The sequence below is a fragment of the Crocuta crocuta genome, unplaced genomic scaffold, assembly GCF_008692635.1.
Source record: "Crocuta crocuta isolate KB4526 unplaced genomic scaffold, BGI_CrCroc_1.0 scaffold79, whole genome shotgun sequence".
Classification (NCBI taxonomy): Eukaryota; Metazoa; Chordata; class Mammalia; order Carnivora; family Hyaenidae; genus Crocuta; species Crocuta crocuta.
In genome coordinates, this window is record NW_027533329.1 from 880,427 (window position 1) to 897,169 (window position 16,743).

A 16,743-nucleotide genomic window follows, 5' to 3' on the forward strand; every position below is an offset into this window, starting at 1 on the left:
TGGTAAATGGATGACTTATTTTATAAAATCTAAATTTTATACCCATTAATATTCCTCTAAATATATTGCCAAGTTCAGAAAGCTAAATTTGAAAAAGAGAAGGAACTACCCAAGAGTATAAAATATTTTGTCAGATTGGAAATCTGAAAAAATATGTTTAAACATATTTAATCCCAATATGAACCATAGCCCAAGTAATTATGCCTCTGAATTGTTTTCCATTTTCTGCAAATAACATAAAAGGAAGTTGAATAGATTACATTTTTACTTCTCTTACGGGGTACCAAAGAGGAAAGAATATAATTCATAAATAACAGCATCTAAAAATGTTTCAAGAGGTGCTCTTAATTATTAATGAATATTAGGAAACTTGGTTTTTATTCTTTCCTACTTTTATGAAATTCTTATTGTTCACCCATATGCATGCTTATATGTACAAACATGGATTTTTATTTTTTGTTTTTATTTATAGTCGTACTTTATAAATGAATCAACCACTTTGTTGACAGTATATCATTAAAAAATATATAATGGATCTGCCTACAAGTGAATTGATAGAAATGTAATTTTATCCTCTCTTATAGCTACTTTTGTCATGCATATATTCACAAATTTTGTTTGGGTGTAAGCATATGGGTATAGACACATATCCACACAACCATGCACTGATATAATTACCTTATTACTAGCTCTTGGAAAGCTATAGTACTCTCTAGACAGAAAATCTTTTTTTTTTTCTTTTTTGCTAAAAGCATCTTCACCAATTATTTTGATACAAATATTTCCTATTAGTATATCAGGTGGAGTGTGTTTTACTTCATGTGTGTTAGTTAAACAAGGGATAGGGTACAACGTCTTCTTAATATATCTCTTTGAAACACCCTCATATTTATTTAGTCTTTATGTTGTCATAAAGCTGCTTCTCTGAGCTATAAATGCTATTAAGTGCAGTTAAAGTGCAAGATAATAATGGACTCCTAAAAGTCTCAAAATTGGTGAAAAATAATGTAATATTAGTGCTTAACAAATATTCTTGAAATTGAATAACACAAAAGAGAAAATATTATCATAGACTGAATTTAAACAAATCCAACAAATCCCAGGATTTAGTGTGGGATTAGATTGTGAGGGAGGGAATAACATGTTGCAAATGTCCCATCTGTTGGTGAAAGGAAAGAGAATTATGACATTAAAATACTGGTTTCTGGAGGTTTTTGTTGGTATGTTTTTTGTTTTTGTTTTTTAAAAATGAAGGAAGCTATGGAGCAACATGCAGAGGAGAAAATGGTATTTTGTTTCTCTTCAAATTAGATACATAAATGCATAAATCTGAGAAACAGAAAGAGGTTTATACCATTTACAAAATGGAAATGTATAGTCAGATGCCACACTGCCAGGGGTATAGGATAGGAAGGAAGTATATACCACTTCATCGTTAGAGTCTCAAGTTCAGAAAGGCTTCCCAGGAGAAAGGATGATTCCTCAATTTTATCAAAATCAGTCTACCTATGGCATTACAGCAAAACAAAACAAAACAAAAAACTGTCTTCAGCCACTAAAATGTAAGCCACATGAAGTCAGTGTGTGTGTGTGTGTGTGTATGTTTGTGTCTGTGTATGTTTGTGTATGTGTGTATGTGTGTGTACTTATGAATCACAGTACCCGGAACATGCTGTTGCCTAGTAAGTACCCAAATATACTTTAATCAACAAAATGTTGTTCTCTTTTAGTTTATTTAATTTACTGTCTTTTATTCTTTCTTTTCTCTCAAAGCTGACCCCCAGTAGATTTGATTGCATCTGTTTTTGTTCTTTAAAGTATCTTAAGTATATTTTATAAGTCTTTGTTTTGCTGCCCAGAATAAATATATTTCCAGTTTCCCCTCATCACTATAAGTGACAATGTACTAAATTATCAAAAATAAGATATAAGGGGATATATAGCAGCTCAAGAAATTCTCTCTAAAGGAGTTGGAATCACTGGCCCAGAGCCATTAATCTCTACTTCATTTATGTAACAGAGAACTTCTGCCTTAAGATATATTTTAAATTTTATTTTCTGAGATTTTCAGATGAATCTACTAAACCTAATCTGAACAAATGTGCTACCTCTTCCCCAGGGTATCTTAGTATGCATGATAAATGCTACCCAGGTAGCAGTAACAGACATGAAAGTTGAAAAATAATTCCAAAAAGTTAAAATGTTATATCATGTTTATTTTTTGTAATATACCATGTCTTTTAAATATTATCATGTTACCATTTATATTGATAGATAAATATTTTGTTTCTATTACTACTCAACACATGTGAATAAAAGTATAAGCATATAGATTGGAAACATACCAAGGGACAGTCTCACAATGTGCTTTTATGTTTTTGTTTGACATGTACATTTTTATTCTGAAGTGAGGAGGTAGTTGGTAATAACCTATCCCCATGACATGACTGTAAAGTAACTCTGCGTTTTGAGCGAAGAGGGATGTGAAATATGCCGGGATGTGTTGCTTCTGCTCAGAGCAGATATACAGTACATACATATTTACACAAAGGCATTGTAGGACAATGTAAACCCTGGATCAGCCCATAAGGACCCATCTCCCTCCCCTCCCACTACTTAGTGCCACTATATCAAGAAAACAGAAAAGAAATTTCCTAGAGACAAATTAGCAACAATTGGAAGAATTTATATTTCATAGGATATCTAATATTGACATAGATAAAAACATATCCTTCATGTAGACCAAAGGCCAGGCCTTCTATTACCACGATTAACTGAAAACTACCATTCATCTTCATTGGTCCTTGATATATTCTATATTAGGCAAAGTATGAATCTCATATACCAGAGAAGCTGAGAGTTGGGGACATGAGAAAAATGATGTACATTTGATTTTGCCTGTATTTAAGATTCTTATGTCCTACTTACATAACTGCTGAATTATAAGAAATACTTCATTGACATGGATCTAAAAACTGGTCCAGACTAAACATTATAGAATTTTCTTTAACCTAGACTTGTAAAACTCTAGCCAGCCAGTGGGATTTTGTTCCCATTTGCAATGTAATATCTCTTACTCTGCAAATTACTATTATGACGGACAGCCACATTAAAAACAAACAAAAAACTGCTTGGTCTTCAAAGATTTCCAAATGCTACTCCCGAAAGAGCTTAGGGTAGGTAAAGATGTGGTGCTCACTGGTATAGTTCACAGGTAGCCACAGTCAAATATCACAAAATTATTAATATGTTTTATGTCCTAATTATCATATCCCATAGTTTTAATGTGCAGAAATAATAAATATATATTATGGACCAAGTAAGGCAGAATGTTTTGATAGTGTTTGGTTGGTGCCAAAGTACCTTAAATCAAGTCGTTCTGAATCGAATACCAAAAAAATCCATGGAATTCTACCTGTATATATGTCATGGACTTTTTATAAAATGTTACTTTCTAATTATTTCATTATTGAATAGAAACTTATATCTGGTGATAAAAATGGCATGAAATTTTATACATATTTTTCTGTGTCAGAAATGTCAATAATAGAATTAGCTCAATCCATTAAAGAAAACCAACAAATAATAAACATAATATTAACTTTTTATTATAGTGGGAATAAACTTTGAACTTCTATTAGAAAATCTGAAAGGACTAATTATATATTCAAGTAGAAAACAGATGTTATCTAGGGTTATTGTGGTGATCACTTTGCAATATTTACAAATATCAACTCATTATGCAGTGAAACTAATAGAATGTTGTAAATCAGGTATATGTCAATGAAAAAAAGAGACATTTTAATTAGATTTTCTAAGATTTTTGCATATTTAAAATTTTTGTCAGTAATCACAGATAAATGGAATTTCTAAGAAAGAAGTTCATGTTGAACCAGAGCTTGGTTAAATATCAAGGCAGTTTCAGGAGTTCATATATAGGCGTATACTGTATATGTCCACGCACGCATGCACTGCCTCTATTTTTCTCATACTACTGTTCTTTGGAAAACTGTACTTGTTGGATCACCTGGAAGGCTCAGAGTAAGAATACTGACATGAGTACAAATCTACTGACTTTAGTAGAAGTATAAAATCTCATGTCCTATTTGAGCTTTTGTTTGTCTTTTAAAGTTATTTTTAACCATTGTTTCTTTTGTTAAATTCTATTGTGTAACACAAATAAATGAATATAGTTTTAAAAGATGACCATATAATTAATGTCAAACACACAAATCTAACAGAAGAGGGTAAACAGGATGCTCTAAGCTAACTTTCTATTAATATATCAGAAAATGGTATGCGCTTCAGGCTATGTTTTTACACATATCTTCTGAAAATGCACATCTGAATAAACTCACATTGTATTCTAAGCTTCCTCTGTGAGAAAAATAAAATTCTAGGTGTTCTGTGGGAAGTATGAGAAAGTACTGCAGCAGCATCTACAGTCTATCTCCAAATTACCGTTTCCCCAAAATGTTGATAGGTTTAACTTTCATGACTTGGAACATATAAATAATGCTATTCATGGTGGTTTGGTTTCAGGCCAGTCTTCAAATCCAGTTAACCTAAAATGTAATTTAAAAATTGATTCTAATCTCCATATGTAATTACATTTTTATGGGAAAATAAATCAATATGTCTTTCTCACTGAAGCACTAATGTCATACTAGTTACTATTTTACTTCTTTAGACTTTCAACTTTTGAAAAGGGTTTGTAAACACTCCACTAGTGTAGTCGATTATTTTTTCAGCAAATACGACTTAGCCCTCAGCACTGCCCCCTTCATGGGAAGAGTGTATTTCCTTACCTCTTGGCTTTGAGCTTGGCCTTGTGACTTGCTTTGGTCAGTGGACGCATTCCACACAGAGCCTTTAAACGTGCTTGGGTTTTTGCCCTTGCTGTCCTGGGTGTTTGCCATTGTCTTAGGGAGACCATGCCTTGAGAAGCCCCTACCCTTCTATCCTTGGCTCCAGAATGAAACATGGGAAGCAGAGTCTCCACAGGCAACCCTTAGATGTGGGAATGAGAAATACATTATCATTTCCCACTGGTATTTTGTGGCATTTTATATGTGTTAGCCATTGTTTCAGTAATTCTTCATAACAACCACCTACAGGTCCCTGGGCACTATCTCAAAGAGACTTTAAGGTTTAAAATAACCTTTGTGTCAAAGATTTGTGTGTCAAAGTTAAGAGTATAAAATTTTGCATATGAAGGTGATGACACTCTAAATTGTGTCACCTAAATTCGTCCTGATTTAAAAAAAAAAAAATACAGAATAGTAATATGCTTAAAAACTGAAGCAAGAATGTATTTTTGGAAAATACCTCTTGTATTCACAATCCCTTGATATTACCGGTTCTGCTTTGAATAATGTAGGGGAAGAAGAATAATGGTAGAAACTTAATGATGGACGTTTATAAACATTGACCAATGATAGTAACATCAATGAGGGATGTAACATTAGTAACATAATATCAAAGAAATAAAGAAACAGAGGCTCTGAAAACTGAGAATATTAAAAACCTTATTTGAGAGTCAAAGGATAAAAGAATTTTTGGCAATATAAAGTGTGAACAGGTGTGGGGCAAGAGGAATTAGGGAAATATTCTAAAATTGCAGAGTAAAAGACATTATTAGTGATTGCTAAAACGAGGAAAACATTATAACCTAGTGTTATGCCAGAGACCCTTAGAAAGGTCTAGAGCTTGATAAGTAAGCATAAAAATGGTTCTCCATCACCAGAGGTGAAGATCCATAGTCACATTTAGGATTTTTTAATAATAAGGATTAAAACAGAGAGATGTATTGGGGCATTCATGTAAGGAATGCTCTGAGGAACAAGTTCTCTATCTGTTGGCCTCCTTATTTCTGTCCTAATATTTCTGTCATAGTGGTTCTCCAAACCACGTTCTGATAACAGAGAATTGCAGTTGCTTTCAGAGCAAGTGACCCATTTCCTTGATTTCTAATAATCACCAACATTCCGTATGTTTAAAGTTGCACCTGTGAAGTATGTATGCTTATTTTAAGGTTTGATGTGGCTATTTATTCAGAGGTTAAACAACTGAAAGCCAAAGGAGTATAAAACAGAACATCCCTAAGAAATCTGTGGGAAAAGGTGATTGCCTACAGTTTTGTTAATTTTGAATATATGCATCTCAAATAGCCCCAGGTAACTTGCCTAAATCTTTGTTTTTGCCTAGAGATAATGCAGGGATTCTTATTTATCAGTGTGTATTTTCTCAGGAAGAATCATTCTAAAAGACAAATTCCATCTAATGCTTCTTTTTAACCATAAACAAAAGTTTGCTTCAATACAAATTCACACCTCAGGCATGCTTTAGCTCTTCCTTACATTTATATTTCTAGACTACGATTGAGAAAATAAGGAAAAAAAATCTTAACTTGCAGAGATGAATGTACAGAAAGTTGTGAAATGTGGTTTTAAATGTCCACAACTTAGATTCCACTTACAAGTGGGATCAGAGTATTTGTCTTTCTCTAACTTATTTCACTAAAATACCCTCAACATCCATCCATATTGTTGCAACTGACAGGATTTTATTTTTCTCAATGAATGAATAATATTCCATTGTGTGTATCACATTTTCTTTACCTACTCATCTGTCAGTGGATCTTAGACTGCTTCTATATCTCAGCTATTGTAAATAATGCTTCAATGAAATGAGGCTGCATATATATCTTTTTGACTTAATGTTTTTGTTTTCCTTAGATAACTATCCAGAAGTGGAATTTCTGAATCATATGGTAGCTGTATTTTTAATTTTTTTAAAGTTTTTAACATTTATTTTTTATTTTTGAGACAGAGAGAGACAGAGTATGAGTGGGGGAGGGTCAGTCAGAGAGAGAGGGAGACACAGAAACTGAAACAGGCTCCAGGCTCTGAGCTGTCAGCACAGAGCCTGACGCAGGGCTGGAAACCACGGACTGCGAGATCATGACCTGAGCCGAAGCCGCCCGGGCCGCTTAACCGACTGAGCCACCCAGGGGCCCCTGTATTTTTAATTTTTTGAGGAACGTCCATACTCTTGTCCACAGTTTGCATGCCCACCAACAGTGCCCAAGGGGTGTCTTGTCTCCACACCCTCTTCAGCATTTATCTATTGTCTTTTTGTACAAGCCATTCTAATAGGTGTGAGGTGATATCCCATTGTGTTTTGATATGCATTTTTCTGATGATTAATGATGTTGAACATCTTTTCATAGCCATCTGTGTCTTCTTTGGAGAAATGGCTACTCAAATCTTCTGTTCATTTTTTAATTAGATAAAAAATGTTTTAAATTTGCTATTGTGTTGTGTGTCTTTTTAACCCCTAATAAGACATGAGATTTGTAAGTATTTTCTCCCGTTAAATAGGTTGTCTTTTCATTTTGTGGATGATTTCCTTTGCTGTATAGAATTTTTTGTTTGATGTAATTCCACTTGTTAATGTTTGCTCTTGTTGTCTTTGGTTAGGCGTCACATCCAAAAATCATCACTGAAACTAGCATCAGGGCTTATGGCCTATGTTTTCTTCTAGTGTTTTTACGGGTTCAAGTTTTACATCCAAATTCTTAATCCATTTTGAGTTAATTTTTGTGCATGATATAAGAAAGTGGTCAAGTTTCATTCTTTTGCATGTGACTGTCCAGTTTAACTAAAACCATTTATAAGAGACTGTCCTTAACCCACTGTATATTTTTGAATCTTTGGTCTTAATTGACCATCTATGTGTACATTTATATCTGGGCTCTTTATTCCATTCCATTGATCTATGTATTTTTATGCCCATACCATACTGTTTTGTTTACTGTAACTTTGTAATATAGTTTGAAATTCCCTGAGTGTTGAGAGTGAGCATCTTTGTATTGTTCCTGATCTTAGAGGAAATGCTTTCAGCTTTTCATTGTTGGGGATGATGTTAGATGCAGGCAGTAGTATCATTTTTAATCTTCAGTACAAATGTACAATGTATATATTATTTCCCCCTGTTCTATAGGTGAGGAACCTGGTGCTCATTGGGACTAAAAACTTTCAAAAATTTATTATTTATTTTTCATAAATACATAGTATATGCTGCACAAAGAGAAGCCAAGGCTGTCTGTTTCAAAGGTATTTTTTCCTTTCTAATAGTAATATTATCATTTCTATCAACTTTATCAATTCTAACTGCTTTTTTGAGTTTTTAAACATTTGCTGAGTCATTAGCATGTGAAGCTTGAAACTTTTTCAGCTCTATTGAGATATAATTGACATAAAACATTGTGTAAGTTTAAGATGCCAGCATGTGTATTTGATACACTCATGTATATAATGCAATATGAAGGATAAAAACTTCCAGTTAGAAGAAATTTTACAGATCTAATGTATAGCATTGTATTATAGTTAACAACAATAGTATCTTGTATACTTGAAATTTGCTAAGAGAGCAGGTATGGAATGGTCTCACCACACACACACAAAAAAAAGATAATTACACAATATGATGGAGGTGTTAGCCAATTTTGTACTTTGTATTTGATCAAACATTTTTCTTTTCATGCCATGTCACATTATTAGAACATTCAAAGCTATATTAATACTGGTGCAAACAAACATCTTTCTTTCTCTATTAAAGACATCACATCAGTGGATTATGTCACTCCTGGGCTTGCCACTCATAAAGACTTTTCTCTTCTTTTACAATAAAATTTAAGCCCCTTACTTTGGACTCTTAGGCCCTACATCAAGAAATTGCACTACACTGCTACAATGGATTGCAATTAAGTAATAGGAATGGCAAGCTATGAATTCATGTAACATGGCTGAATTTCATGTGATATTCTACATGAAGCCATATCTGGCTTTTACATACTTGTACTCTCTCATCTCTCTCATCTTTCCTCTTGTGTACTATGCTGAACACCCATTGACTTTTAAGTGCTTATACACCACAATACTCCCTCATACCACTTCCGGTTTTTTTTTTTTTTGTAATCTTAATGTTACATCGTTAGAGAAGTCTTCCTTGACCACACGAGCCCAGCAGGTTTACCATATTACCTTCTACTATAATCTGTCTGCATTGTATTAATTTCCTTTTACCATTTTTCAATAATGAAGATTAAAATGAAGACTATAAAGATACTATATGGTCACACATTCTAAAATATCTTAAGATTTTTTTTCTTCTAAATTAAGGGCTGATTTAATTTCTTTATTCTGTTGAATACAGGTTCCCAAGTCAGGCTGTCTAATCCCTAGACAAATTTCAAAAATCAGAATAATAGCTACATTAAGCACAGAACAGACAGAATGCTATATACACTACTCATTTTGAAAACTGAATCTTAAGCTCCAACATAAGACTTTCATGAGCATGATAAAGAAAACTATATAAAGCAGTGATTCTCAAATATTAACATGCATCAGTACCACCATCAAAAATACTGGTTGTTGAGCTCAAATCTGAGATTCTGATTTAGGGCGTCTTGTGTGGGGCCTGAATTTTTGCTTTTGTAACAAGTACCCAGTTAATACTGATGCTGCTGGTCTATGGACCACACATTGAGAACCACTGTAATACAGGAAATACTGGAGGGAAGAGAGGGATAAGCGGAAATACAGGATTCTGACTTCAGGTATGAGGGAGAGGAAGCCAGTCTTTGGCAACTGAGGAGCCCACAGGGGCATAGGAACCGAAATTCCAAAATTAAGTTTGACTTATTTTTATTTATAAAAATTTTAAAACAATGAATGAATGAACTAATAACATTGTTACTCATGAAAATATATTATTTGAGATACAGTCAAGGAACTATAGTATACTTGACTGCAAAATGTGTAACAAAATACTTCCTGACCAATATTAGATTTAATCAATTTACAACACATTTCAAAGAATTACATAATCATTCACATCTGTCTTCATGTGTGGAATGCTCTAAAGAACCCTATCAAAATTTAATTTGAATCCAGTGTTTGAGCAAATCTGGTTTAAATAATTTTCCTGTGGATAAGGGACAGCTTCCTTTCCACTTTTGTATGTGTGCTTATTGAAAAGCCCTAGCTCTATCCCTGAAAAGGTAGAATGGAAAGTGCATGAAATTGGAGTAGAAATGCATGACCTCTGTTTTCTCGCAGAGATTTTTTTGTAGGTTAACAAGATTTTCACTTATTGAGTGTTTGATATCTTTTGATGAGAGAAACTATATAAATATCAAATATTATTCTAGGCAAAGGGTTCATTAGTGCTTTATTTTCCATTAATTTTGCCAAAACCAAACTGGCATTGAGTGCAGTTCTACAAAATGTTTTTGGCAACCACTTGTTTTCTGTCAAAGTCATGTCAATATACAGATGGGTTCCATTTTCACAGGAACTTAAATAAAGTGATATTCAAGATTAAAATTTGGGATGAAATAACTATTAATGTGTGAAATGCCTTAAGGAATGTATGCAGTAATGCAGACTGTGATGAAATGCAATAAAAGCTAACTGAATTATGAAACAACTCAGGAAAATAGATGGAGTTGGATATGTTATTATGATAACCATTGGCAATCTCATGTAATCATACTATACCAATAGCAAAGGGAATATTTTTAAATTTAAAATTACCCAATGAGTAAATCTGGCCAGAAATAACTCCTAATGTTGATATAAAGAAGTTACATTTCTCTTGGGAAAAGTGGTGTCTGAGCACATCATAAAAGTCTAACGGTAGATTGTGAAGATGATGTGTGTGTGTGTGTGTGTGTGTGTGTGTGTAGTTTGCACACAGGGGAGACTATTGAGAGTCATGAAAGAGATTCTGTGAAAAGTAGACAACTTAGCTATATGGAGCATGGACAACTTGATATTTCACAGGGCTGTTAGTCAATCTTTTATGTTTTAAAATTATATGAGATTGGTGATTTAATCATATCTAGCAAGAGGAACTTAATTAAGGAATCTTTAGAAAGAGGAACTTAACTAGGAAGTTTTTAGAAAGAGACACAAACTGTCCTTACTTCATTCTTTCAGTGACTGTTTATTGATAGTAAATCGTGTAAATGGTACAGTCTTAAGTCCTAGAGCTATAACAACAAAGAAAAGATATATGTGTTTTTATGGACCTTAGAGGAATTCAGTTTATATTCGGTTAGGGAAGGCACAAAGTTTAAAAATACATATATGTAAAATGCATGTTAAATATATTACATAAATGTAAAATGTATTGACAGAGTCATGGTTTTATAGAAAAGATGGAACAGTTTAGATAATAGAGTTTGAGTGGTTCCCATTTTAAGAGAAATATCAAGGCAAGGGTCTCTGAGGGGGTAATATTTGAACAGAGATCTGAAAGTGGGTGACAACCTGTGGAAAAAGATTTCCAGTTTGAAAAAGTAGGGGGACATAAGTGGAAACACACTTGTTATTTTTAAGGAACATCAATAAAGCTAAATTAATCAGAGGAGCACATGGAGGGAAACCTTGGCCTGAGCCACATCAGGGAGACATGGAACAGAGCATGTTGGCCGTATACAAATTTAGATTTTAATTTGAATTGAATATAAATCATTAAAAGGTTTAAAGCAGAAAAGTGATATGATCTGACTCATTTATAAGTGAGAATAAATTCTACCTGAATGTGGATGATTGCAGACTTAAATAACTTTGCAATATAGGCACATACTTTTGAGCCTAAGATGCTGCTGTTAGCCTGATGAAATATTAATTCAGAATAATATTTAAGTGAATTTTACTAGAGTGAATGATAACTTACTGTATGCCAGGAATGTTCTCTAAATGCATTGCTCTTCATGTGAAACACATTTATTACATCTATGCACAGTTTTAAAGGTAATGGTATAATGAACACATGCAGTTTCTATCAGGCTTATATTAAAGTCTTAATGCCCTCTTTTAGAGGCCTTTTATTATTTTTATTAAATATATTACTGTTTTTAAGTTTATTTATTTTGAGAGTGGAAGAGTGCATCCACAAGTGAGGCAGAGGCAGAGAGAGAGAGAGAGAGAGAGAGAATCCCACTCCTAGTGCAGAGCCTGATGTGGAGCTCAAACTCAGGAACCATGAGATCATGATCTGAGTTGAAATCAAGAGTCAGGAGCTTAACCAAATGAGCCACCCACAGGCATCCCTTATTAAATATATTTCTAGGAATAAAAGGGCAGAGGGAGAGAGAGAGAATCTTAAGCAGACTTCATGCTCAGTCAGAGGTCAACCTGGGTCTCCTTTTCACCACCCTGAGATCATGACCTGAGCAGAAGTCAAGAGTCTGACACTTAACTGACTGAGCCACCTAGGTGCCCAGGAAATCTCACAATCCTTGATTTCAAAATTTGCTAAAAAGCTACTGTAATAAATACAGTAATACTGCCGTAATGATAGGTATTAAAACCGATGGAGTAGAATTGGGAGTCCTGAAACAAACTACATCTATAATCCTAGGATGTTGGACAAGTTGCCAAGGCCATTCAATGGGGGAAAGAATAATCTTTTCATTAAAGGATAGTGAGATGACTGGGTATCCGTAGGCAATAAAATAAAGTTTTACTTTTACTTCACAACATATACAAAAACATCTACAAAAAACCATATACAGGCCAAATTAGACCACTACCTAAATAGAAGAGCTAAGGAGAGGGAATGAAGGATGATTGCTGAATGGGTATAGAGGTTTCCTTTAAGATGGTAAAAATATCTTGAAACTAGGTGCACCTAGTGGTTGTACAATGTTGTAAATGAATTAAATACCACCGAATTGTACACTTTACATTGTTAATTTTCTGTTAGGTGAATTCACCTAAAAATTACACTGTTGTTATTTTTTACAAATTGACAAAATTCCAAGATTTACAGCATGGTCTGTTTGGAAGACTTGTGGGGAAACAAGTGCTGTTATATTCTGCCTATGGGAATGCAAATAGCATAAACCCCACTGAGGGGAATTTAGCAATGGCTACCAAGATTACATGTGTATTTACCCTTTGATATGGCAACCCACTTGTAAGAAGAGATTCCATAGATGCAGTGGTAAAAAAAACCAAATGACATTATGTGCAAGGCTATTCAGTAGAACTCTTTGTAATAGACATTTATCCTATTTCTACTCTTTTGCTATCAAGAGGGACTGGTTAAATAAGCCAGGATTCATTCACACAATGGGGGCCTCTGTATCTGTAAGAAGAATTGAGGAAGAGCTATATACTGCCTTGATGAGATTGGTGGGGTAGGTTGTTCCATGAAAAAAGCAAGATGATTGTGTAGAATAGGCAANAGAGTCAGGAGCTTAACCAAATGAGCCACCCACAGGCATCCCTTATTAAATATATTTCTAGGAATAAAAGGGCAGAGGGAGAGAGAGAGAATCTTAAGCAGACTTCATGCTCAGTCAGAGGTCAACCTGGGTCTCCTTTTCACCACCCTGAGATCATGACCTGAGCAGAAGTCAAGAGTCTGACACTTAACTGACTGAGCCACCTAGGTGCCCAGGAAATCTCACAATCCTTGATTTCAAAATTTGCTAAAAAGCTACTGTAATAAATACAGTAATACTGCCGTAATGATAGGTATTAAAACCGATGGAGTAGAATTGGGAGTCCTGAAACAAACTACATCTATAATCCTAGGATGTTGGACAAGTTGCCAAGGCCATTCAATGGGGGAAAGAATAATCTTTTCATTAAAGGATAGTGAGATGACTGGGTATCCGTAGGCAATAAAATAAAGTTTTACTTTTACTTCACAACATATACAAAAACATCTACAAAAAACCATATACAGGCCAAATTAGACCACTACCTAAATAGAAGAGCTAAGGAGAGGGAATGAAGGATGATTGCTGAATGGGTATAGAGGTTTCCTTTAAGATGGTAAAAATATCTTGAAACTAGGTGCACCTAGTGGTTGTACAATGTTGTAAATGAATTAAATACCACCGAATTGTACACTTTACATTGTTAATTTTCTGTTAGGTGAATTCACCTAAAAATTACACTGTTGTTATTTTTTACAAATTGACAAAATTCCAAGATTTACAGCATGGTCTGTTTGGAAGACTTGTGGGGAAACAAGTGCTGTTATATTCTGCCTATGGGAATGCAAATAGCATAAACCCCACTGAGGGGAATTTAGCAATGGCTACCAAGATTACATGTGTATTTACCCTTTGATATGGCAACCCACTTGTAAGAAGAGATTCCATAGATGCAGTGGTAAAAAAAACCAAATGACATTATGTGCAAGGCTATTCAGTAGAACTCTTTGTAATAGACATTTATCCTATTTCTACTCTTTTGCTATCAAGAGGGACTGGTTAAATAAGCCAGGATTCATTCACACAATGGGGGCCTCTGTATCTGTAAGAAGAATTGAGGAAGAGCTATATACTGCCTTGATGAGATTGGTGGGGTAGGTTGTTCCATGAAAAAAGCAAGATGATTGTGTAGAATAGGCAAACCTTTAGAGACAAATCTGTAGAGATTAGTGTTTGCCAATGGCTGGGAGGAGAGGATATAAGAGATTGGAAGATTGGGAGTTTCTTTTTCAGAAATAAAAGTATTCTAAGTTTAATCAGTGTTGAGTGTCCAACCCTGAAAATAACTCCAAGCACTGAACTGTATATTTAAATGGGTGAACTTCATAGTATATGAATTCTATCTCAATAAAGTTGTTGCAGAAAAAGAGAAGTGATAGGTTTGGCATGTAGATGCTGAAGTCTATCAGATTGCATAGTCATTGGGCTACAGTAAATTAATAGCCCTGAGGCAATAGTTCTGGTTAATGGCAACTTGCAGAAATGATAATTATTTAGAGAGACCTCCAAAATGGGGGACAGGGGTAGGGAGGAAGTGACTTCAAGTCTAGGTTAAATTAACACAAAGTTCAGGGAAATAATTTTTGAGATAAAACAGGGAGTACTTCCTCATTTAGAAGACCAAAAACCAGACTATTAGGAGCAAAGTGAAATGGTCCTCGAGACTTATTTTAGAGCTCTTGTCTTACCTGAAGAAGAAATATATTTCAAACTGGCTCATGAAGTGACAGAAAAGCAAATGGAAAAATAGCAGCCAAAAGTATAAGTAAGATGATCTGGTATCTAATCTTGCCAGGACTGGTTATAGATGATTTATAAGAAAAAGTCTAGAAGAATTCCACAAGAGAACATTAAAAATAGAATTAGGGAAGGAGTCTAGGAAAGAATTAGGCTCATTGGCTAGCTTCTCTTTGTTTATGCACATCTGATTCTTTAATATTAGTTAGGAATTCATGTAGCATGGGTCATCATGCACTTTTCACCATCCGAATGTTGGAGGAGAAGGAGAAAACTATGGAGAAAGCCAGTGGCACAGAAGGTGATGGTAAAAGAAGGGAGCAAGCTAAATTTGTGGAGGCTGCAAGATGTCAGATGACAAGATAAGTAGACAAAAAGTAGTTGATTATCAATTAGCCACCCAGAATAATTTTGCAGTGATTTAAAACGAATTAAAGAGTCACATCATCACATTAAATCAATTTAATATTCAACTTATCTGTCACCTGTCAAAACAAATTAAAAAAAAACAGTCTTTATGTAAAATATTCCATAGTAAATTTAACAACATTCAAACCTTGATTATATTTTTATAAGTGAAGGGCACATGAATAAAATGAGTCCTACAGATAGCTTGATCTCTTTTATAGTATATACCAAAGATTCAATATTTGTAGAGTTAATTTTATGATTAAAATTTACTTATGCACCTTAATATTCCAGAGACTGGGGAATAATTACACAGAGAAATGACTTGCCTGTACTCTGGCAAATTAGATTTCTTGATTTTAAGAGATTTACTTCATAGACTTGGAAATTGTATTTTTAAAAGACATCTAGAGCACCTGGTTGGCTCAGTAGATTAAACATCCCACTCTTGATTTTGGCTCAGGTTGTGATCTCACGGTACCTGGGTTCAAACCCTGTATCAGGATGTGAGCTGACAGAGGAGCCTATTTGGGATTCCCTGCCTCCCTCTCTCTCTTTGCCTCTCCCCCACTCATTCTCTCTCTCTCCCCCTACTCTCTCAAAAATAAATAAATATTAAAAGACACCTAATACTGATAGGGTAAGCTGGTATAGAAAAAATGATCAGTTTTTTTCCCTTTATCTGACCAACATGCAATTCAGGGTATTTAAAAAAACAAAAACAAAAACAAAGGGGGGAGCTTGTTTGAATGATAAACATAGGAGACTTTGTGAGTGATAATCACAGAAAATAGTTTTCTTACTTCCTCAGCTACTTTCTCCTCAGCACACTTTAGACACTTCCAAAGTGTTCATAAAGTTAAGTCCAATAATGGATTATTATATTTCTTTGTTGATTTTAAATCTAAAATGTGGATTCAGGATTAAACTCTTTACTAGTTTAGTTTCTTTTGGCATGCTATCTTTTCAAATGTTAATCAAATGGAACAAAAATGTTCTCTAACAATTCATAGGAGGCAAATAAGGAGAAAAACATTTTTGATGGTTCAATTTTAAAAATTTTGTTCTTATTTTTACTCCTATATAGAGAACAATCTAAAAGCTGTATTAAATCCAAGGAAAGAAATCCCACATGCCAAAGACCAGGAGATTTACTCATTAAATTTGTGGTGTTTGAAAACTATAATGTGTAGGTCATGATTATACATTTGGAATTCTGAAGCAATTACTTTTTATAAACAAAATATTATTCTATTATTGTTACTTTATGTTATTGTTTTTCAAGGAAGTTA